Genomic DNA, 24942 nt, shown 5'->3' on the forward strand with positions numbered 1-24942 from the left:
CTCTCCAGTCCAGCTCACCCTACATGAGACTATGGTTAGAAAAAGGAAGTACTTAGCCTCGCATCCGCGTACACAGGGTTTGAACGCCCACATAGCTAGACTAATCTCGTTAGAGATGATGCCCTACCGGTTAGTTGAAAGCGAAGCTTTCAAAGCCCTGATGGACTACGCTGTACCACGCTACGAGCTACCCAGTCGACACTTTTTTTCCAGAAAAGCCATCCCAGCCCTCCACCAGCATGTTAAAGAGCGCATCGTCCATGCACTCAGGCAATCTGTGAGCACAAAGGTGCACCTGACAACAGATGCATGGACCAGTAGGCATGGCCAGGGACGTTACGTGTCCATCACGGCACACTGGGTAAATGTGGTGGATGCAGGGTCCACAGGGGACAGCAAGTTTGGGACAGTTCTGCCTAGCCCACGGTCTAGGAAACAGTTGGCTGTAGCCATTCGCACCCCCTCTTCCTCCTCCTCGTCCTCCTGCAGAAGCGAGACCTCGTCCACAGACCGCAGTCGCACAACCACTCCATCCGCAGCTGCCACTGTTGCACACCAGGTCTCCCATTATGGGGCAGCTACTGGCAAACGTCAGCAGGCTGTATTGGCTATGAAGTGTTTGGGCGACAACAGACACACCGCTGAAGTTCTGTCCGAGTTCTTGCAGAAAGAAACGCAGTCGTGGCTGGGCACTGTAGATCTTGAGGCAGGCAAGGTAGTGAGTGATAACGGAAGGAATTTCATGGCTGCCATCTCCATTTCCCAACTCACACCTTAAACCTGGTGGTGCAGTGCTTCCTGAAAAGTTATCCGGGGTTAACCGACCTGCTCCTCAAAGTGCGTGGACTTTGCTCACATATCCGCCGTTCGCCCGTACACTCCAGCCGTATGCAGACCTATCAGCGTTCTTTGAACCTTCCCCAGCATCGCCTAATCATAGACGTTGCAACAAGGTGGAACTCAACACTGCACATGCTTCAGAGACTGTGTGAACAGAGGCGGGCTGTTATGTTTTTGTGGGAGGATACACATACACGGGCAGGCAGTAGGATGGCAGACATGGAGTTGTCAGGTGTGCAGTGGTCGAAGATTCAAGACATGTGTCAAGTCCTTCAGTGTTTTGAGGAATGCACACGGCTGGTTAGTGCAGACAACGCCATAATAAGCATGAGCATCCCCCTAATGCGTCTGCTGATGCAAAGTTTGACGCACATAAAGGATCAGGCGTCTGCAGCTGAGGAAGAGGAAAGCCTTGATGACAGTCAGCCATTGTCTGGCCAGGGCAGTGTACAGGACGAGGTAGCGGGCGAAGAGGAGGAGGAGGACGAGGAGGATGATGGGGATGATTATATTTTTAATGAGGAAGCTTTTCCGGGGCCAGTGGAAATTGTTGGCGCGGCAAGGCCGGGTTCTGGTATTTGGAGGGACACAAGTGACATGGATTTGCCTGAAACTGCCCCTCAACCAAGCACAACCACAGATTTGAGAACTGGAACTTTGGCCCACATGGCGGATTATGCCTTACGTATCCTCAAAAGGGACACACGCATAACAAAAATGATGAACGATGACGATTACTGGTTGGCCTGCCTCCTTGATCCTCGCTATAAAGGCAAATTGCAAAATATAATGCCACATGAGAACTTGGAACTAATATTAGCAACCAAACAATCAACTCTTGTTGACCGTTTGCTTCTGGCATTCCCTGCACACAGCGCCCGTGATCGTTCTAACACGAGCTGCAGGGGCCAGCAGACCAGAGGTGTTAGAGGGGCAGAAATCAGAAGTGTCGTTGGCCAGAGGGGTTTTCTGACCAGGTTGTGGAGTGATTTTGCTATGACCGCAGACAGGACAGGTACTGCAGCATCAATTCAAAGTGACAGGAGACAACATTTGTCCAGTATGGTTACTAACTATTTTTCATCCCTTATCGACGTTCTCCCTCAACCGTCATTCCCATTTGATTACTGGGCATCAAAATTAGACACCTGGCCAGAATTGGCAGAATATGCATTGCAGGAGCTTGCTTGCCCGGCAGCTAGTGTCCTATCAGAAAGATTATTCAGTGCTGCAGGTTCAATACTAACAGAAAAAAGGACTCGTCTGGCTACCCAAAATGTAGATGATCTAACCTTCATTAAAATGAACCACAACTGGATTTCGAAATCTTTTGCCCCACCTTGCCCGGCTGACACCTAGCTTTCCTATGTAAAGGTCTTGCCTGTGGACTATTCTGAATGACTTTTCCAATCTCGTAATTTGCAGCACCTGATTGTCCAGCATCCGACATGTTAACACCTCCCTAAATGGCCAAAGTCCCCACACGGGGCCGTGGTATCGCCACTTGGCGCCAGCACCCGTGAGAGTACTGTTTGTCTGAAGAGGTGGGTGTGCCCGCTTTTGGTCGACGGCACTGCCACTAGGTCCCTCATAGTACAATAAAGTGTCTGGCGGTGGTGGTGCGCACCCAACGTCAGACACACCGTTGTAATATGAGGGGCCCTGGGCCTGTACCGCCGGCCACAAGACAGTCCCCCCCCCCCCAGGTCAAACAGTGCTCTACCACTTGCAAAATTTTCTCTCACTGCTCCACCAATGTTTAGTCTATGCGCTGACATCCTTCAATGCCTGGCACTGTCAATACCATTGTATTGACATTTTTCTTATGTTAGGCCTTCGAAGCCTGTCTGCGGTCACTCCTTCCACTAGGCCTCCACTGACCTGTCTACTGCTGCCCGGGTTCCCCTGGAACCAATTTTAAATTGCCTACAGCCAGCCCAATTTATTATGTTAGGGCTTCGAAGCCTGTCTGTGGTCCCTCCTTCCACTAGGCCTCCACTGACCTATCTACTGCTGCCCGGGTTCCCCTGGAACCAATTTTAAATTGCCTACAGCCAGCCCAATTTATTATGTTAGGGCTTCGAAGCCTGTCTGCGGTCCCTCCTTCCACTAGGCCTCCACTGACCTGTCTACTGCTGCCCGGGTTCCCCTGGAACCAATTTTAAATTGCCTACAGCCAGCCCAATTTATTATGTTAGGGCTTCGAAGCCTGTCTGCGGTCCCTCCTTCCACTAGGCCTCCACTGACCTGTCTACTGCTGCCCGGGTTCCCCTGGAACCAATTTTAAATTGCCTACAGCCAGCCCAATTTATTATGTTAGGGCTTCGAAGCCTGTCTGCGGTCCCTCCTTCCACTAGGCCTCCACTGACCTGTCTACTGCCACCCGTGTTCCCCTGGAACCAATTTTAAATTGCCTACAGCCAGCCCAATTTATTATGTTAGGGCTTCGAAGCCTGTCTGCGGTCCCTCCTTCCACTAGGCCTCCACTGACCTGTCTACTGCCGCCCGTGTTCCCCTGGAACCAATTGTAAATTGCCTACAGCCAGGCCAATTTATTATGTTAGGGCTTCGAAGCCTGTCTGCGGTCCCTCCTTCCACTAGGCCTCCACTGACCTGTCTACTGCTGCCCGTGATCCCCTGGAACCAATTGTAAATTGCCTACATCCCAATTTTTGTTATGTTAGGCCTTCGAAGCCTGTCTGCGGCCCGTCTTTCCACTACTACTACACTGACCAGGCCACTGCTGCCCGTGTTCCCCTGGAACCAATTTTAAATTGCCTACAGCCAGCCCAATTTATTATGTTAGGGCTTCGAAGCCTGTCTGCGGTCCCTCCTTCCACTAGGCCTCCACTGACCTGTCTACTGCCGCCCGTGTTCCCCTGGAACCAATTGTAAATTGCCTACAGCCAGGCCAATTTATTATGTTAGGGCTTCGAAGCCTGTCTGCGGTCCCTCCTTCCACTAGGCTTCCACTGACCTGTCTACTGCTGCCCTTGTTCCCCTGGAACCAATTGTAAATTGCCTACATCCCAATTTTTGTTATGTTAGGCCTTCGAAGCCTGTCTGCGGCCCGTTTTTCCACTACTACTACACTGACCAGGCCACTGCTGCCCGTGTTCCCCTGGAACCAATTTTAAATTGCCTACAGCCAGCCCAATTTATTATGTTAGGGCTTTGAAGCCTGTCTGCGGTCCCTCCTTCCACTAGGCCTCCACTGACCTGTCTACTGCCGCCCGTGTTCCCCTGGAACCAATTGTAAATTGCCTACAGCCAGGCCAATTTATTATGTTAGGGCTTCGAAGCCTGTCTGCGGTCCCTCCTTCCACTAGGCCTCCACTGACCTGTCTACTGCTGCCCGGGTTCCCCTGGAACCAATTTTAAATTGCCTACAGCCAGCCCAATTTATTATGTTAGGGCTTCGAAGCCTGTCTGCGGTCCCTCCTTCCACTAGGCCTCCACTGACCTGTCTACTGCTGCCCGGGTTCCCCTGGAACCAATTTTAAATTGCCTACAGCCAGCCCAATTTATTATGTTAGGGCTTCGAAGCCTGTCTGCGGTCCCTCCTTCCACTAGGCCTCCACTGACCTGTCTACTGCTGCCCGGGTTCCCCTGGAACCAATTTTAAATTGCCTACAGCCAGCCCAATTTATTATGTTAGGGCTTCGAAGCCTGTCTGCGGTCCCTCCTTCCACTAGGCCTCCACTGACCTGTCTACTGCTGCCCGTGTACCCCTTGAACCAACATCAGAAAATATAATAATAAGTATTTTGCTTATAAAAAAGAAAATACTGGAGAGATATCAAATGCAGACATTTTAACATTAAAAACAAACACATACAACAAAAATCTGGTACAGTACTAAAAATGGCCACCAGCTACAATAACTTTCTCCTGCAAGTAGTTAACTGAAAGTTTTTTCCAATTTAAAACACAGATATGGCATCCACCGAGTGTTGTCCTGTCGCGTCTTCTTTATATTATTGCCAAGAAGATGCAAAACAATGAAAATAATAAAATCATTATTTACCAAAAAAATAGAGTAAGTCAAAACCACATTGCAAATAAACATTCATTACAAATAAAGAAGCAGGGCGCGTCCGAGGGTGAGTATATACCTAATAAGAATATAATCACCCTCGGACGCGCCCTGCTTCTTTCCGACAGCCTTCCTTCCTAAGAATCAGCCCTTCCGTGGTGTAGAGAGAGGGTGTGTTACACTCCAAGGTGTTCCCCAGGTTGCCTTTCCTGAGCTTCGATCTTCATGCTCTCGTTTAGTAGTTGTCGGAAAGTAGGCTGCATTAGGCCTACAAAATGGGTATGGGGTGGAGAGAGATGGTGTGTTACACTCCAAGGTGTTCTCCAGGTTTCCTCGCCATTGCTTCGATCTTCCGACTCTCGTTTAGTAGTTGTAGAAAACTACACTGCATTAGGCCTACAAAATGGGTATTGGGTGGAGAGAGATGGTGTGTTACACTCCAAGGTGTTCCCCAGGTTGCCTTGCCATTGCTTCGGTCTTCCGACTCTCGTTTAGTAGTTGTAGAAAACTACACTGCATTAGGCCTACAAAATGGGTATCGGGTGGAGAGAGATGGTGTGTTACACTCCAAGGTGTTCCCCAGGTTGCCTTGCCATTGCTTCGGTCTTCCGACTCTCGTTTAGTAGTTGTAGAAAACTACACAGCATTAGGCCTACAAAATGGGTATGGGGTGGAGAGAGATGGTGTGTTACACTCCAAGGTGTTCTCCAGGTTTCCTCGCCATTGCTTCGATCTTCCGACTCTCGTTTAGTAGTTGTAGAAAACTACACTGCATTAGGCCTACAAAATGGGTATCGGGTGGAGAGAGATGGTGTGTTACACTCCAAGGTGTTCCCCAGGTTGCCTTGCCATTGCTTCGGTCTTCCGACTCTCGTTTAGTAGTTGTAGAAAACTACACAGCATTAGGCCTACAAAATGGGTATGGGGTGGAGAGAGATGGTGTGTTCCACTCCAAGGTGTTCTCCAGGTTGCCTTTCCTGAGCTTCTATCTTCAGGCTCTCGTTAAATTGTGGTTAAATGGAACAACTGCATTTGGCGTACTAGTTGGTTTGGGGCCTACTAACAGTGTCTGCCGCTCCTTGCTGTTCTCCTGGTTTCCTGTCCTGAAATTCCGTTTTCAGGCGCTCGTTAAGTAGTTGTTAATGTTAGACTGCATTTGGCCTACTAGTTGGGTTGGGGCCTACTATCGGTGTCCGCCACTCCTTGCTGTTCTCCTCCACTGAACAAAGCTGTGCCGCCTGTTTACTACGGTTGCCAATTTTGAACTGCATTTCGACTACTTACTGATTTGGGCCTACTCTCTGTGTCAGCCTCTCATTCCAGTTGTCCTCCACTGCAATGCCCCCTGGTTATTCCTGTGTTACCAATTTTGAACTGCATTTAGCCCACTTTATTATTTGGGCCTATATCTGTGTTTCCTCCTCATCCTGCCCATTGCCCAGCCAGTGATAGATGAGTCTGCTGGTACATTGACCCATAACGCAACATTCCCCGTGCACGCTACACAACAACATTGTGACCCTGCTGAAAGTCAGGTTGCTCTTCCCGCATACCATACCACCTTACACGGGGACAAAGAGGAAGGTGCAGATGAAAGTGCAGGTTCCTTCATCAGGTGGGGGGAGGAATACTAGTTGGCGACGTCACTGGCACAGGGCCTCTCATAGTACGCAAAAGTGTTGCTGCCGGTGGGAGGCGCCCCCGCCGTGCAAACACACCGCTGTACTTTGAGGGGCCCTGTGCCAGTGCCAATGCCAACGAGTGGGCCCCCCCTGCTTGCTCAGGTTCACAGCACTTGCAAAGTTGAAATACTTACCTCTCCCTGCTCCACTGCCGTGACGTGGTCCAGATTTCCTGGGCCCACTAATTACTTGAACCAGCCCTACCCACCACAACTTTAGCCAAATGACCCCCAATTTCAAATGCCTTCCAATTATTATAAGGTAAATTACGCTTGACAAGCTTCATTAAGAAGAATGGATGGTTTTGACATTAAAATGGGCACTCTAGGTGTTTTCCTGGCCCCCACTCACTGCCGACTATGCTGCCCCATTGACTTGCATTGGGTTTCGTGTTTCGGTCGATCCCGACTTTACGTCATAATCGGCCGATTTCACTCGACCCGACTTTTGAGATAGTCGGGTTTCGCGAAACCCGGCTCGACTCTAAAAAGGTCAAGGTCGCTCAACTCTAGTTTTGGGGCATACTTCAGGGGGCAATAGTGTGTGGCACCCTGGCCTGCGGCGTGGATTTCATCAGGGCTGGTCCGTAACATCGTGTTATTGGAAATTTTTCCTATCCTGGTGGCGGTTCATTTGTGGAAGCAGCAATTTCGCAACAGGCGCATTCGTTTCAACTGTGATAACATGGGGGTGGTGTGTGCAGTGAATGGACTGTGATGCAGCGATGTCCTTGCTGTGCAGTGAGAAGGCAGTGACCCATATAAAGTTCAAAATAAAGTGTTGTTTATTTCATAGCATACTCACAAACCGAAAACATAAGCAACAAGTCCTTCAGTATGCAGCCGGGAAAAGTAAAGACAGTCCGCAATCTGTTGCCGTGAACATATTACACCACCGTGTACGCTGGGGTGTCCGGCTTTTTAGGCTATGCCTGGCCCGTGTTGCTCCACACGGATAGAGCTCCTCATAAGCCTCCTGCTAGGTCTGACTCCCAGACCAACACTGACACACGCAAACTCTCTTGCAGGGTTTTTTTTTTCTTTCCTCCAGATTCTATGGCCATGGGCCACTATAAGATCTGGGCTGGAGGAAACGGACCGGCCCCACTACCTTCCTGCAGTCCGTTTCAAAAATAAAAGCCCATACCGGGTTTTCCTGAATAATTTCTGGGTCAAATAACTTGATCCAGTTAACACTCACTTTTATTCTTCCCTGTGTCTCACAGGCAAACCTGCTGTGAGCACAGGGCACTCCAGCGGATCTAATATGCTTCTAAGCACATCCTGGGGGATACATAGCGACCCTCGCATATGACACCGGTCACTGCCTTACAGGACTTACAGCTTCGTCACCACCCGTGGTGCGGGTTCTCAGGCAATTGGTTCTATCTTGTCTGGAGTTGAATTCGCAGGTCACGGCGACTCATGTGCCTGGGGCGAGGAATTCAATAGCTGACTCTCTTTCTCGTTTCCAGTTCGAGCGTTTCCGGTCCTTGGCTCCGGAAGCAGAGACCGTCGGTTTGGATTGCCCTGCGGACCTTTGGCTTGTGGCATGCGGGACGCTGAAGATCTGATAAGGTCGTCGTTGGCTCCCAAAACATGGGAGGCTTATCAGGCGGTCTGGTCATAGTGGGAAGGGGTGTTGGCATCTTGCCCGGGTGGAGGCAGTGCTGATGATCAGGTGGGGATTTTGTTGTCTTGGCTTAGCCGTGGTTTTTCAGAGGGTTGGTCGTGGGCGAAGGTATCACGCTTGCTGTCTGCTTTGGCATTTGATTTTAAATTGAGGGGGCAGTGTGATCTGTCTAAAGTGTTTTTGGTGAGGCAGGCGGTAAAAGGTTTCCGTAGACAATACGGTAGGTTGGATTCTCGGCGTCCCGTGTCTTTTGTGATGTTGTAGCGGTTGGGTGAGGTTTTAGGTGATTGTTGTGGGTCATTGTTTGAACAACGTCTTTTCAGTTTGGCTTTTTCGTTTGCATTTTTTGATGCAATGAGAATCGGTGAGCTGGTGTCCCCTAATAAGAATGCAATGGGGAGAATTTTGGCGCGGAATGTTCTCTTGTCTGGGGGGCGTGTGGAGTTTTGGTTGCATCGCTTGAAGACTGACCAGGTGGGGCGCGGCAGGAGGGTTGAGCTGTGTGCGGTCGCCGGTTCAAGGATGTGCCCAGTTGGTTGTTTAAAAGGTTTTGGGAGGCTAGGGCCTCGCAGGAAGGGATCGTTACTTTGTCATGAGGATGGTTCTTCTTTGTCTAGGTATCAGTTTCACACGGTTTTTAAGAAGGCGCTTTATGCGTTGGGGTTGGATAATTCGTGTTTTACTCCTCATTCATTTCGGATTGGGGCGGCAACGGATGCGGCTGCTGGAGGTTTGGATTTGGAGGCTATTAAGCGTATTGGTAGATGGAAGTCGAATAGATACCACAGTTACGTTAGGTGTTAAGCGGGGTGTGAGCAGGTCATTCGTGAAGTAGTCGTTTTTTATTACCTTGCGGTTTTAGCTGCTGGATTTGAACGTTTCTGTTTGTATTTTTCAGGTTCCTTACCATTTTTGGTGTGGATTTTCGGCCATTTTTATGTACATTGGGGAGCCCGGCGCGCTGACGTACGGTCGGATGGTAGACAACTTGGTTTCGAACGGTCAGTAGCAGTGGTCCGGTGGATTGCTTTTAGGGGTTTGGCCTGGAACAGGGTGTTGAAAGAAATCAATGCTGCGGTAGTGTTGGATAAGTCGCCGGATATTTTGGTGTTACACGTGGGAGGTAATGATTTGGGGATGCGCCCATTCAGAGAACTAATTAAGGACATCAAGCAGGACTTGTTGCGGTTGTGGCGTCTATATCCTGGGTTATCGGTGGTTTGGTCGGAGATCAATAAGGCCAGGATCAAAGTTAACAGAGCCGTGTCTGCGTTCGTGGCCAGGAATGGTGGCGCAGCCGTGAGGCATTTTGAGCTAGAAAAAGGTGATGGGGCGTTCTGGCTGGCAGATGGGGTGCATCTGAATGCTGTTGGGATTGATTTTGGGGCACTTGGGCTGCAGGAAGGTGTGGAGAAGGCCATAGCGTTTCGTTGTGGTGGGGTCTCGGGTCTTTGAAATATTCAAAGTCCCTTGTTGTGGTGGTCGGTTTCCCGGGAATCTTAGCGTGAATAGTGAACCCGCTGGGGTTTTTGGTGCTCCTGAGCCAGGTGGTATCGGCTGGGAGTAATTTGGTTTTGGTAACATTCACGCTATGCTGTGTTTTGATCACCAGATTCCTGGGAGCTCCAAGGACCCCTCCTAGTTTAAAGTTATTGGATGTTTATAATTCATTTATGTCTGTTTGCATTTAAATAAAAAGGTTGCTGTGGCCGATATTATTCCAAAAGAATATGTAGTCGTAGTCTTTATTTTGGCGGTCAAGGGCATGCGACATGGGGAGTGTCATCGACGGGTGAGTGTTGGTTATGTTACCTTACCCCAACTGCTCGACATTACCAGGGTCATGTGCTGGGTCTGTGCTGCAATCACCTGTGATCATTTTCCTTAAGGCCGGGTTCACACTGCGTTAGTGTGACTTGTTAAACGGACTATGTTACACTGCGGCATAACGCGGTGTAACGTAGTCCGTTAACGCCGCCATTACTTTCTATGGCTGACGCAGATGCTCCATCTGTGCTAGCAGTGTGCCAACGTCGGCACTTGCGTTAGCGCAGTCCGTTTAACGTATGTGTTGAACGGACTGCACTAATGCAGTGTGAACCTAGCCTTAGGCTACCTTCACACATCAGGTTTTTTAATTCCGGCTGTTTACGGCTCTTTAGAGAAAAACCGGAACCGGTTAAAAAAAAAACGGAACCGGTTTTTCTCTATTGACTTGTATTAGCGCCGGATCGCGCCGGGTGGCCCTGCATTTCTGCATAATTTTGCCGGATCCGGTTAAAATTCCGATTCCGGTGTCTGGAAAAAACGTCTACTGTAACGTTTTTTGTCTGCAGCGGTAAAGCCGGAAGGGCCAGATCTGGCTCTTCCGGCTTTTCACTACAATACATGTCTATGGACCCCGGATTGCACCGGATCCGGAAAAAGGCGGATCTGGCGGCCTGATCCGGCTTTTTAAACTGAGCATGCTCACAAGCTATTGGCCTGCCCCCAGGACACATATATAAAGCAATGCCATTGAGGCCCTCACTCATTTCCAGCCATACTGCCAGCCAGAGAGCCCACACCCTGCCAAGAATCTTCCAGACCCTGCCAAAAGAGCCTGCCAGAGAGTGAAGCCAAGCCTGCCAGAGAGCAGAGCCAAGCCTGCCAGAGAGCGGAGACAAGCCTGCCAGAGAGCAGAGCCAAACCTGCCAGAGAGCTGAGCCGAACCTGCCAGAGAGCGGAGCCACACCTGCTAGAGAGCGGAGCCAAGCCTGCCAGAGAGCGGAGCCAAGCCTGCCAGGGAGCGGAGCCAAGCCTGCCAGAGAGCGGAGCCAAGCCTGCCAGAAAGCGGAACCAAACCTGCCAGAGCAGAGCCAAGCCATGACTTCTTCTAGGAGCCCTCCCTCCAATCGGCAGCGCACTGAGGTAAATATATATGCTTTTAATTTTGCTCTCGCTCTCTCCCTGTGTGTGTGTCTGTGTGTGTGTCTGTGTGTGTGTCTGTGTGTGTGTGTGTGTGTATGTATGTATGTGTGTCTGTGTGTGTGTCTGTGTGTGTGTGTTTATATCTTAATTTATTTCACCATCTTTCTCTTTTGTACGAAGCTGCTGCCGCAGCACCAGCGGTGCTCCCAGAAGAAGAGGGAAGGGGTGGAGAAATACCTGGAGCGGGATCACAATTGGTGTGTTTCTTTCATTTATCGCAGAACCACGACCTCACACTACACCCAACACATAACAACACAAGATACTTACAGAAAGATCGCAGCACACTACACATCCAAACTGCCCATTTCAGACATCACACAACACATACAAAATGATCATTATAGATATCATACGGCACACAACACATAAAAAGGCCACATACAAGCACATAATTTTTATGTTATTTTTCTTCTAGAGTTGAAATTCTGGTGCTTGATCCAGAGGTACTCCCAGTGGCTCCCAGGCTCGTCGGCATCAGAGTCAGGGTGGTCGTCATTGTGTAAGCATCTTCTTTATTTTATTTTTTTTGGTTTTTGGTGTTTTTTTTCTTTTGAATCTAATTTTATTTTTTTGCCCTTTTTTATAACAGGCTTCACAGCGTGCTCCAGATTCGGACGGTGAGGAGGTCGGACTTGATATTGATACCTGGTTCTGGAGGACGCAGGAGCAGATAAAAGTATGCCGAAGTCCTGTCTCAGGACAACGATGGTGACTCGAAGGTAAATATTACCCACCATATGTAATAACCAATGTTTAACGTGTCAACCTCTTTTGCTCTTTCACCCAGGGCCATGCAATATCAGTATATTAATTGTTTGTTTTTCTCTTTTGTTCCACAGCACCGTCGGGAGCACTCAGGAGCCTGCAGCAGACTTGAACCCTTCGGGGGCGATCCCGCAGGAGGCCGCCACCGAGGGACAGTTCGACAGTCCCGGCCCCTCTGCACCTTCCCACTCTGCACCTTCCCACTCTGCACCTTCCCAGCCTTCCCACAAATCGGATCCCTCTGTCCCATCCGCGAGCGCTGGAACATCCTGGCCGGTTCCATTGCATGTATCTGCTGGTGAGGATATAGCATTTCCTGTACCCCACCCCTCTGCTGCTGCCACCTCTAGTACAACTGTAGCTTCGGGGCGACAGCGGCAGAGGGGTCAGGTACAGAGCTATGCGCCCGAGTTCTTACACCTGAACGCATCCTTTCAGAACTGTCTCAAAGTTTTGTCCGAGCAAATGGCTGCAGTATGCAAGTAATGGAATCCTGCCAGTCAACTCTCTAGCGCTCATTGCCTCAAAAGCCGAGACTCTTGCCACCCATGCTGCACATGCCCCCCCTTCCTCCAATGTCCATCACTACAGCCACTACCATCCTCCTGACCCATACCACCAACCTCCCTGTGCCCCATCCCACCAACCTCACCATCACCCACATCATGCCCGTGCCCCGTCCCTCCAGCCACAACACTACCAGCGTTCCCATGCCCCATCCCACCAGCCAGACTACCAGCGTCCTGCGTGCCCCTTCCCACCATTCTGACCAATACGATGATCCCGACCCATACCACTTCCCATCTACTTCATCCGTGCCTCCTCTCCTTTCACCTCCTTCCCAACCCATCATCCCATCATTGCTTCTGCCCCCCAATCCTCCCAAAACATCACCTACACCCCTCCATCCTACCAAATTCCTAACCCCAATCCCACTTTCCTGTCCTCCCGCTCAATTGCCTTCTCCACCCCTTCACCACTACCTATTGATCCTTCCCCACCACTAACACATTCCTCTCTCCACACTCCCACTGTCAAAGTATCCCTATCTGACAGCCCCTCCAGCACTATCTCCACCCCAACTTATTCCAACCTTTAGTTTTTTGTTTTTTTTTATGTTGTGTTAAAAAATTTTTTAATAAAATTGTGTTGTTTAGAGCAAAATTGTATTTTATTTATAAAATATAGATAACACTTGGGCAAAGCAAGGTTTATTGGTTAGAGGTTAAATACTTTGGGTACTACCCAAACAGGTACATAACTTTTGGTAAAAGGTAAAATCAAACAGGTACACAACTTGGGTAAAAGGTTAAATACTTTGGGTACTACCCAAACAGGTACACAACTTTGGTAAAAGGTAAAATCAAACAGGTACACAACTTGGGTAAAAGGTTAAATTCTTTGGGTACTACCCAAACAGGTACACAACTTGGGTAAAAGGTTAAATACTTTGGGTATTACCCAAACAGGTACACAACTTGGGTAAAGGTAAAAAACTTGTTACTAGGTTCAAGACAAATTGTTCAAACTCTCTCATCCTGCCAGTCTATTCTTCCTTCGGGTGAAATAAAATATTCTGCAAATTGATCCCGAATTCGGGAAACAGTCGCAGAACTTCTATTCGTTATGTTGCTATAATCAGCCAAGGTGGTTTCTTCAGAGTGGTCCTCAATGGAAAGCTGTTCCTTGGATATAACATAATTGTGCAGGACAACACACGCTTTCACTACCTCATCCACAGTGTCTGTCTTCAAGTTAATAGATGCAGTAAATAGTAATAATGGTCCTAGGAGCGCTGGAAATGAGACCAAAACAAGGATTTTAGTGTTGAACCACAATGCGTTTCAATGGTTAAACCGTCTTCATCAGGTGGAACTTCCACCTGATGAAGACGGTTTAACCGTTGAAACGCGTTGTGGTTCAACACTAAAATCCTTGTTTTGGTCTCATTTCCAGCGCTCCTAGGACCGTTATTACTATTTACTGCATTTTGTATCCTCCTAAAAGGTTAACGGCTGGTGCTGCGGTGGACCTTTTGCTTTCAATTCTAACTGTGACCCTCACAGCGCTCCCTAGTGACCGCTTTCTTTTCCCTTGAATTTCATTCAAGTTAATAGATGTCAGTAGAACTCTCCATTTGGCGGTTAAGATCCCAAACGTACACTCCACCATTCTCTGTGCACGTGTGAGTCGGTAGTTAAAAATTCTTTTAGTTTGGGTTAAACCACGACTGAAGTAGGGTTTCAAAAGATGTTCTTAAAGCTGGAAGGCTCCATCCCCAACACAAACAAAAGGTATTGGTGGCTCAGAGCTTTGAGGCAGTGGTCTTGGAGGGGGGAATTGAAACGTTTTTCTATACAAATGCCGCCCCATTGCAGACAGTTTGAAAACTTGTGAATCATTTGAGCGGCCATACGCCCCAATATCCACCGCTACAAATTTGTAATCCGCATCGGCGATGGCCATCAGCACGATGGAAAAGTACTTTTTATAGTTGAAATACTCGGATCCAGAACCAGCCGGTTTCACGATACGGATATGTTTCCCATCCACCGCGCCCAAGCAATTGGGAAACTGAGACACTTCCTGGAATCTGTCTGCTACTTCCAACCAAGTCTGCATTGTGGGATGTGGAATAAAATCATCATGCAAAGAGTCCCACAGTGCACGGCAAGTGTACTTTACAATTCCGGAGATGGTTGAAATTCCCAGTCTGAACTGGAAATGTAGTGACGAAAGGGATTCTCCAGTAGCTAGGAATCTGTGATCAAAAGCAAAGCAGAAATTACTACAAATTCAAAATATCAATCGATGAAAGTGCGCTACAAGAGTACATAAAAAAAGAATGCTTACTGAAGAGTGACCATCAGACGCTCAGACGCTGTAATAGAGAATCTGCAATATGTATCACTCCTTCTTATAATATGTTCGATTCGATTCACCAATACATCAAAGTTCTCCGCTTTCATCCGCACATAGCTGAAAAAATTCTCTGGCTTCCCTCGTAGCTCCATGTGTAAAGTAGAAAAGACTCCCCGCGTCATTCTCAGGGCCGTGATGGGGTGGATCCACAAACGACGTCGTCGCCGCAGATGCATGATGCGCTGTCTCTCTCACTCCTTCTCAAGAACAATTGCTTTCAATCTATTCGCCTGCACAATGAAATCCACGTTGTTCTGCAGAATCATCGCAATAATGCCATCCATCTTGCTCTGTGTGTACTCCTCTCCAACCTGTCACAGATGGGCTGAAGGAACACTGTATATATAGTTTTCAGGGGGCCAATCACATTTTTAGCCTGTCAGGGGGCGTTTTTAAAAACCGGATCCGTCAAAAACCGGATAGAAAACCTGACGAAAAGGATGCCAACCGGATGGGATGGATCAGGTTTCTCGCCGGATCCAGGCATCGGATCCGGCAGAAAACCGGATCCATCCCATCCGGTTTTCACAAAATAAGCTGGATCTGGTGCTGTGGCGCGACGCCGGAATCGGCATGCGGCGAAAAACCTGATGTGTGAAAGTAGCCTAATCAGGCTTTTACTTAAGCATGCTAATTCCTCACACCAGTGTCAATCGTACACTTGCTGTTGCCTGTGGAACATTGATCCCTCTGCGCTCTGTGCCTGACGTAGCTTGACTTGATTCTCTTCCTGGACTCAGACCCTTTGCTTGTGACCTAAATTTGCTTGTGCCTGCTCCATGTAAACTGGTTTGTCTCTCTGGCTTTCCTGAACTCGTATGTATTGGACATTGTCTCTGACTTCCCTTTGTCGTACTGCGCCATTTCCTGGACCTGACATCAGATTACTTTACCTCCCTTTACTTACAGTAAGTAGTGTTCATATTTACTTTGTGACTAGAGTCACACCTGATAATATATGCAACACCTCTACCTACTTTCATGCTGAGCCAAACTCAAGTGGCACAAATATCAGTTTTCTAGACTACCATTGTCAGAAAAATGTAAGGATAGTGACACGGGTAGTTGAGTGCAAGGAAGTGGAGGCCTGACGGTCTCGGAGGCCTACTGTTACAGGCAACATGCATGAAGGAGACCCAACCAGGAGTGTTCACATTTCCAAAAGTTATTGGCAGACACCACAAAAGTGGCATCAATTTCACCACAGTAGAAATAGTACCATAGTGAACAACAGGTCTTTCTCTACACCCAATCCAGCAGATGAACACCCTACAATCTGTGTTCACATTTAAAGAAATGAGAGCCTTACACCACCAAAGTGGCATGACACTCCGCAAGGACGGTTAACATTTTCAAAAATTATTGGCATACACCACCAAAGTGGCATCAATTTCACCACATTAGAAATAGTAGAATAGGGACTGAGAGGTCTTTCACTACACCTAATCCAGCAGATGGACACTCAGCCATGTGTCTTCACATTTCCAAAAATTATTGGCATACACCACCAAAGTGGCATCAATTACACCACAGTAGAAATAGTAGAATAAGGACCAACAGGTTTTTCTCTACACCCAACTTGGAGTGTTCACAAACCTAAAAAAGGACACCAGCTGACACCACCGAAGTGGAATAACTTTCACGAGAATAGAAATAGTATAATTGGGACCGGCACATCTTCCACTACAGCTAACACAGCAGATGTAGACCAACCATGACTGTTCACATTTCCACAAATTTGTGCTACCATCAGAAGCAGCAGCAGCCACAGAAGAGACACTAAAGATATCACAGTACAGTTAGTGATGTTTATGTATCACACTAAAAAAATGCAATATCACCTAGTCTGTACAGTTTGCGATTGGGGTGCAAAAGTCCTTGGCGATCCAGCACTTGTTCATCTTAATGAAAGATACGCGGTCAATACTTTCAGGGGACAACCATACGCACTTATCCGTCAGGACACCACCAGCAGTGCTGAAGACACGTTCTGAGAGGACGCTGGCTGACGGGCATGATAACACCCAGAATCCAACCAGAGGAGCAGCACTTTTAGACCTAATACTATCTAATAGACCTGACAGATTAACAAATCTGCAGGTGGTTGGGCATCTAGGAAATAGCGACCACAATATTGTACAGTTTCACCTGTCTTTCACTAGGGGGACTTGTCAGGGAGTCACAAAAACACTGAACTTTAGGAAGGCAAAGTTTGACCAGCTTAGAGATGCCCTTAATCTGGTAGACTGGGACAATATCCTCAGAAATAAGAACACAGATAATAAATGGGAAATGTTTAAGAACATCCTAAATAGGCAGTGTAAGCGGTTTATACCTTGTGGGAATAAAAGGACTAGAAATAGGAAAAACCCAATGTGGCTAAACAAAGAAGTAAGACAGGCAATTAACAGTAAAAAGAAAGCATTTGCACTACTAAAGCAGGATGGCACCATTGAAGCTCTAAAAAACTATAGGGAGAAAAATACTTTATCTAAAAAACTAATTAAAGCTGCCAAAAAGGAAACAGAGAAGCACATTGCTAAGGAGAGTAAAACTAATCCCAAACTGTTCTTCAACTATATCAATAGTAAAAGAATAAAAACTGAAAATGTAGGCCCCTTAAAAAATAGTGAGGAAAGAATGGTTGTAGATGACGAGGAAAAAGCTAACATATTAAACACCTTCTTCTCCACGGTATTCACGGTGGAAAATGAAATGCTAGGTGAAATCCCAAGAAACAATGAAAACCCTATATTAAGGGTCACCAATCTAACCCAAGAAGAGGTGCGAAATCGGCTAAATAAGATTAAAATAGATAAATCTCCGGGTCCGGATGGCATACACCCACGAGTACTAAGGGAACTAAGTAATGTAATAGATAAACCATTATTTCTTATTTTTAGGGACTCTATAGCGACAGAATCTGTTCCGCAGGACTGGCGCATAGCAAATGTGGTGCCAATATTCAAAAAGGGCTCTAAAAGTGAACCTGGAAATTATAGGCCAGTAAGTCTAACCTCTATTGTTGGTAAAATATTTGAAGGGTTTCTGAGGGATGTTATTCTGGATTATCTCAATGAGAATAACTGTTTAACTCCATATCAGCATGGGTTTATGAGAAATCGCTCCTGTCAAACCAATCTAATCAGTTTTTATGAAGAGGTAAGCTATAGGCTGGACCACGGTGAGTCATTGGACGTGGTATATCTCGATTTTTCCAAAACGTTTGATACCGTGCCGCACAAGAGGTTGGTACACAAAATGAGAATGCTTGGTCTGGGGGAAAATGTGTGTAAATGGGTTAGTAACTGGCTTAGTGATAGAAAGCAGAGGGTGGTTATAAATGGTATAGTCTCTAACTGGGTCGCTGTGACCAGTGGGGTACCGCAGGGGTCAGTATTGGGACCTGTTCTCTTCAACATATTCATTAATGATCTGGTAGAAGGTTTACACAGTAAAATATCGATATTTGCAGATGATACAAAACTATGTAAAGCAGTTAATACAAGAGAAGATAGTATTCTGCTACAGATGGATCTGGATAAGTTGGAAACTTGGGCTGAAAGGTGGCAGATGAGGTTTAACAATGATAAATGTAAGGTTATACACATGGGAAGAAGGAATCAATATCACCATTACACACTGAATGGGAAACCACTGGGTAAATCTGACAGGGAGAAGGACTTGGGGATCCTAGTTAATGATAAACTTACCTGGAGCAGCCAGTGCCAGGCAGCAGCTGCCAAGGCAAACAGGATCATGGGGTGCATTAAAAGAGGTCTGGATACACATGATGAGAGCATTATACTGCCTCTGTACAAATCCCTAGTTAGACCGCACATGGAGTACTGTGTCCAGTTTTGGGCACCGGTGCTCATGAAGGATATAATGGAACTAGAGAGAGTACAAAGGAGGGCAACAAAATTAATAAAGGGGATGGGAGAACTACAATACCCAGATAGATTAGCGAAATTAGGATTATTTAGTCTAGAAAAAAGACGACTGAGGGGCGATCTAATAACCATGTATAAGTATATAAGGGGACAATACAAATATCTCGCTGAGGATCTGTTTATACCAAGGAAGGTGACGGGCACAAGGGGGCATTCTTTGCGTCTGGAGGAGAGAAGGTTTTTCCACCAACATAGAAGAGGATTCTTTACTGTTAGGGCAGTGAGAATCTGGAATTGCTTGCCTGAGGAGGTGGTGATGGCGAACTCAGTCGAGGGGTTCAAGAGAGGCCTGGATGTCTTCCTGGAGCAGAACAATATTGTATCATACAATTATTAGGTTCTGTAGAAGGACGTAGATCTGGGGATTTATTATGATGGAATATAGGCTGAACTGGATGGACAAATGTCTTTTTTCGGCCTTACTAACTATGTTACTATGTTACCTCTAAGGCATGTGAGGCGAGCTCAGGCCACTCCACCATTTTGGAAGACCAAAATGTGAAAGGGTCCAAACCCTCCCTGATGGTATGGATATTTAGTTCTAGATAATCCTGCACCATCTTCTCCAATCGTTCACCACGTGTAAGGACTCATAAAAAGTGTCAAACGACTCACAAAAACTGTTTCTTTCACTTCCACCGCTGTTGTGGCTAATGTTTTGGTGTTGACGAATTGACGGGCCTGGAGGTTGGAAGTCCACAGCTGCGATGTGAACTGTGTGCTTCACTACTATCTAGGGGAAAAGCTCCCCTAAGGTTGTATAAAAGCGTGTTTGCATACTCCAGCATTCGTGGGTCCCTTTCTAGGGCAGAAATCATCTGTCAAAATTTGGTTTTATAACGTGGGTCTAATAAAATGGCAACCCAGTAGTCAGCATTATTCCTAATCATTACTATACGGGGATCATGTTGCAGGTAGTGCAGCAAGAAGGCACTTATATGTCGGGCTCTACAATGAGGTCCAAACCCATGCTGTGTTGGTGGCTGGGTAACAATGAGGCTTGTTTCCTCCATCCCCTCCCACCAACCCCGAACAACAGAGAGGGGAGAATTTTCCTCTTCATCTGACAGTTGCTCACCCTTCACCTCTTCCTCCTCCATTTGTTCCTCCGATCTTGCACCCTCAATAAAAGTTTGTCTGTTATCATCACCAGCCCCCCATGATCGCAGTACTCCACCCTCCCTTGGCACCCGCCTGTGACAACAGTCTTGAACTTTGAGACAATGTTATCCCTTCCACCGCCTCCTTTTCTTCTGGGACCACAATCTCCTCCCTCAGGCTATTTAAAGTCTGCTCAAGTATATAAATGACCAGAATAGTGATGATGATGGCAGTGTCGTCAACGCTAACCTTCTTAGTAGCCATTTCAAAATGGCAGAGGTCGTTAATCTATGTCTACTCTGTAATCATGATATGCGCCACCTACGTATGGAATATCGCATTTCAACCTGTTAACTGGCAAAGATAAAGACCTCTGTATCGATGCAAGTCGATGAGCAGAGGGGTGCGAACGGTGGAAATGAGCACACAGGTTATGTGCTTTCTGGAGCAGGTCACCCAGGTCAGGATAGAAGTAGAGAAAATGCTGCACCACCAGGTTGAGGATGTGAGCCATGTAAGGCTCATGTGTGAACTTGCCTCGCCATAGGGCTGCCACAAGATTGGCACAATTATCGGACACAGCCTTCCCTGGATGCAGGTTCAGTGGACAGAGCCATTGATCAAATTCAGCCTCGAGAGCTGTCCACAACTCATCAGCTGTATGACTGCGATCTCCAATGCATATCAATTTTAAGACTGCCTTATTGCATTGAGCCCTTGCTGCGCAGTACGGAGGTGGTGGGGGTTCGCTATGCACTACTGGAATGTGTTTCTCATGAAGGCAGATGTTGAGAGTGCAGGTGGAGGCCAAAGAGGAGGCTGAAGCAGTGTCTCTGTCCCCACAGCCACCAGAGTCACCCAGTGCCAAGTCAGGGAGATATAACGCCCTTGGTCATGCTTACTCGTCCAATTGTCTGTGGTGAAATGCACCCTGGCAGACTGAGATTTTGTCAAGAAATGGGTGATGTTGTCAGCGACATGCTGGTGTAACGCAGGCACAGCTTTCTTCGAAAAATAATGGCGACTGGGTAATTGGTACTGCGGGCAGCGACGGCCATCAGCTTTCGGAAACAGTCGGTATCCACCAGGCAGAAAGGCAGCATTTCCGTGGCCAACAAATTGGAGATGGTGGAGTTCAACCTCTTAGCTTTGTCATGCATAGGAGGAAACAATTATTTTTGTTTCAACTGCGGAACCGTGGGCTGGCTGCAGTGCTGTGAGAGGGCGCAGTACAGTGAGCCAGACAAACTTCTGGACCATGAGAAAGGTGCAGGCGAAGATGTTACTGTAAATTGAGAAACTTGTGGTGTGATCATTCTCTAAGATCGGTTAAAATAAGCAGACATGTCCACTTACGTTACAGCTGAAGGTGGACTCTCAGTCAACGTGACTCGATCGAGTAAAGAACCGAAGGTTCTACTGTCAAAGATCTGCGTATCAATAGTTGGCTTGGTAACAGAGGAGGAGGAAGAAGCAGCAGATGCAATTGATGGGGCAGCTGACATTGATTGATGTACGCTGGTCCGCATTTTTCACTAAAGCATGTTGATTGTGCATGTGAAGGTTTATACATGTAGTAGTCAAATAATTGCAGTTTTACCTCCAATCTGTTTTTTTTTTTTGCAAAGTTGGCAGATTATGTGAGTTGGCTCATCCTTCGTAGTGTCAAAAAAGGCCAAGGCTAGGCAGCCCTTACCACACCTGTGAGCTGCAGACCCATGGACACTGCTGGTCAGAGGCCCAGTTGTGGCTGAGGATGCATCGCTCATCGTGGCTGCATCACTAAATGTCTGCGACGGATGGCACAACGTAACCTCCTCGCCTTCCTACTCAGATGACCTACTCAGCTGTGTGCCTCTATGATCACGGCAACTGGGATCTAACACCTCATCATCATCCTCAGTGTTATCAGATTCCTGGCCATTGGAGTCACTCTCCTCCTCTTCTTGCTCTGATAACACAGTACAGTTTCTGTTAGCCTCAGATATCTGAACACCTCCCCAGGGTTTAACGTCTGACGAGGGTCAGGATGCTGTTGGGACCATACTTCTTCCTGCCCCAGATCCGAGCTAAAAAAATGTTGGGCATCGGTACAGATTTCCTCATCGTGACTCTGCAAAGCTTTTGAGTATACTTCTGATGATCATGGCATAGAATGTGTGAACAGCTCTTCAGAATCACCAATCTGTGGTTCCGTACAGTCAGTTGAACATTTGGATAGTTGGGATGCAGGGAGAAGCAAGGGGAATTTGTGTCCCACATCTGTGGACTGTACTGGGTGTGATGTTGAGGTGGAGGAAGAGGAGGAGAGGCCACTTGAAGCTGCATTTGCCATCCACTCGAGTACATGCTCTTTCTGGGCATCATCGACAAGTCATACCGTTGTGCATCTGCCAAAGAAAGGTAGTGGTGTAGCCTGTCCAGTAACATAAGCTGTCATTTGTCTTTGCATAGGACGTGACTTCACTAGTGCTTGCACCAACATTACCACCTACCCCTTGTACACCTTGAACACCAAGCCTAATTCCCCTTCCACCACGGCCTCGCTTTTTCCCATTCATGTTGCTCAGATAGTGTGGTAGGAGCACAGTATTAACAACCAAAAATTAGATTTTTAACTTTGCACCACCTCTGCTAACAGCTGAATTTCAGCGACAGTAAATTCAAAGTTGAAATATGGCGTGCTGTATCATGTTAGTCACAGGAAAAAGATGTTTTTTTCGGACCAAGGATCAGGCCTCCATAACACACTAGATGCCACAAACTATTTTTCAGGTCCTTTACTGTATGACGTTAATAACAGAAGAATTTTTTTGTGGCCTATGTATCAGGCCTCTATAACACACTAGATGTTACAAAGTCTTTTTAAACTCTGGTCCCTTACTGTATGATGTTAATAACAGAAGAATTTGTTTGTAGCCTCTGGATCAGACCTCTACATCTTAATTTAAACCCAAACAAATGACAAAGTGTGACACAGCGGGTTGTCTAACTTTATTCAACTTAAAAATTATAATTTTTTTTTTAATGTGCCTTAGGTCTGCAGCCAGGTTCATTTCACCGCCACAAAATGACTGCATGGGATATAGAAGGCTGTTTCACATTTAGCAACAGAAAACAAACTACTTTTTTTTACGTGCCTTTGGTCTGCAGAGTTTTATTAAACCATAGCACTAAATTACAAGGTGGGATACAGCAGGCTGTTTAATATTTTTTCACTAACTACATGTGAATTAGAATTGTATACTCGTACATCGATCACAATAGAAGCAGTGCACAACATGTGCCCTGCTGGATTTGTTTGTGTACCTCAGAATGGCTAAAAAAAAAAAAAAAAGTGCTGGAAGGTAAATTTTACAGCCACACTGGACATTAACTACCTACAGTATCTGACTGATGATATACAACCACCTAGCTAACTCGGTAAAATGTGGGATACAGCAGGCTTTTTCACATTAGCTACTGAAATAATATTATTTAGAATGCTATACTCGTGCATGCAGCACAATAGAAGCAGTGCACAACACACTTGTAGAACATGTGCCCTGCCGGCTTTGTCTAAGAACCTCAGTAATGCCCCCCAAAAAATAAAAAATACAGAAGGTAAATTTTACAGCCACACTGGATACTATCTAGCTACACTAACTGACTGATGTACAAGTGCAACACCCCAGGTGACCGGCTGTTACAGTGATGTTGCTTTCCTTTCGGGGAGGGTGATATCATGCTTGGAGGCAATGGAGTTCTCTTCACCAGGTAAGGCACCCACATGCAACACATTCTGAATCCAGGCCAGGAGTGGGAGCTCAAGACACGGATTCAGGGGAGCTTCCCTCAAATATGGATATATGTCCTGGTCTGGAGGAGGAGTTGGTTAGTTGGTCCACGGAGACCAGGTAGGACAGTCTGATAGAGACACTGAAGTGGAAGCAGGTCTGGTGCAGATGGAGAGGCCTGGCAGCCAGGTGGGAGCTGCAGCCTCTGGGAAGAGAAACAACCTGAAGGGTTGGATGTGGAGAAGCTGGAGAGGAAAAGAGCGCAGGCGTAGAACAAGGCTCAGAGGGAAACTGTGCTCGGGCACCCTCAGAGCTGAATCGCAGTACCAGTTCCGGGAGCCCGAGGACTTAGTGGGACTGTAAGACACTTGGCAGAACTGGAGAGCTCAGAACTTTATGTGAACAGCCCACACCTGAGACGAAGCAGCACCTAAGGAGCCTGGGGCATGATATAGTCCCTATAAACTGGCTCAAGCTGCCCGTCATGCAGGTACCTGTCCCAGGACAGGGGAAACAGAGGACTCTGCAGAAAGCTTCAGGCAGCAGGGACCTTATATACAGCAAGCGCTATTTGGAAAAGCTCAAGGACCTCGGCTGGAAAAGGGACTCCTCCATTGCCTCCAAGCAGGTCGGGCCATACTACAACCTGGTGCCCTGGACGGTGGCTTGTGAACTACAGTAAACCAGGTAAAGACTTACAAGTTACAACTTGTGTCCCTTTACTCATTTACCACCGGCAACTATCATTCTCGCCATATACCATAGGACCCCTGGGGACCCTGCTTCACCTGTGGGAAGTGTACCATCAGTGCTGCAACAACATCCCCCAGGAGACCCATTTAACACAGCGTCGGTCCCACTAATGACCAAACTCCACCGGTGGCATCACAACAGACTTTAATACAATTCCCCTTAAAAGACCTTTCCCCCTAACGGTGAGTCTCAGGGCCACAGACGGGGTCGCAGCCACCGTGGCATCCCCTTTAATAGCCGACCGGACCCGGTGCCGAGTACCCCACTGCCCTGGTAGGGTGACTCACTATTGCCTAACTAAATAGCTGAAATCTTGATGAAAACAGTGTCAGCATCAGGAGTAGCCTCTCTGTGCTGTATCAGTGTCAAAATGGCGCGAAAACCACGTCAAATATTTATATGGAGGGGGACATGTGATTTCAGCAGCCAATGACACAAGTCGTTATGTCAGGACATTGTGGGTGTTTCCTGCGCCCTAATTGGCTAGCCGCAATGTGCACACATAAGGT

At 47.3% G+C, this 24942-nt stretch overlaps 1 pseudogene; it reads right to left on the reverse strand.

The window, feature by feature from the left end:
* LOC138666624 (zinc finger protein 665-like) overlaps positions 1–24942 on the reverse strand; it is a 114354-nt pseudogene that overhangs the window by 37231 nt on the left and 52181 nt on the right.

Source organism: Ranitomeya imitator, chromosome 2 (genome assembly GCF_032444005.1).
Source record: "Ranitomeya imitator isolate aRanImi1 chromosome 2, aRanImi1.pri, whole genome shotgun sequence".
NCBI classification, from domain to species: domain Eukaryota; kingdom Metazoa; phylum Chordata; class Amphibia; order Anura; family Dendrobatidae; genus Ranitomeya; species Ranitomeya imitator.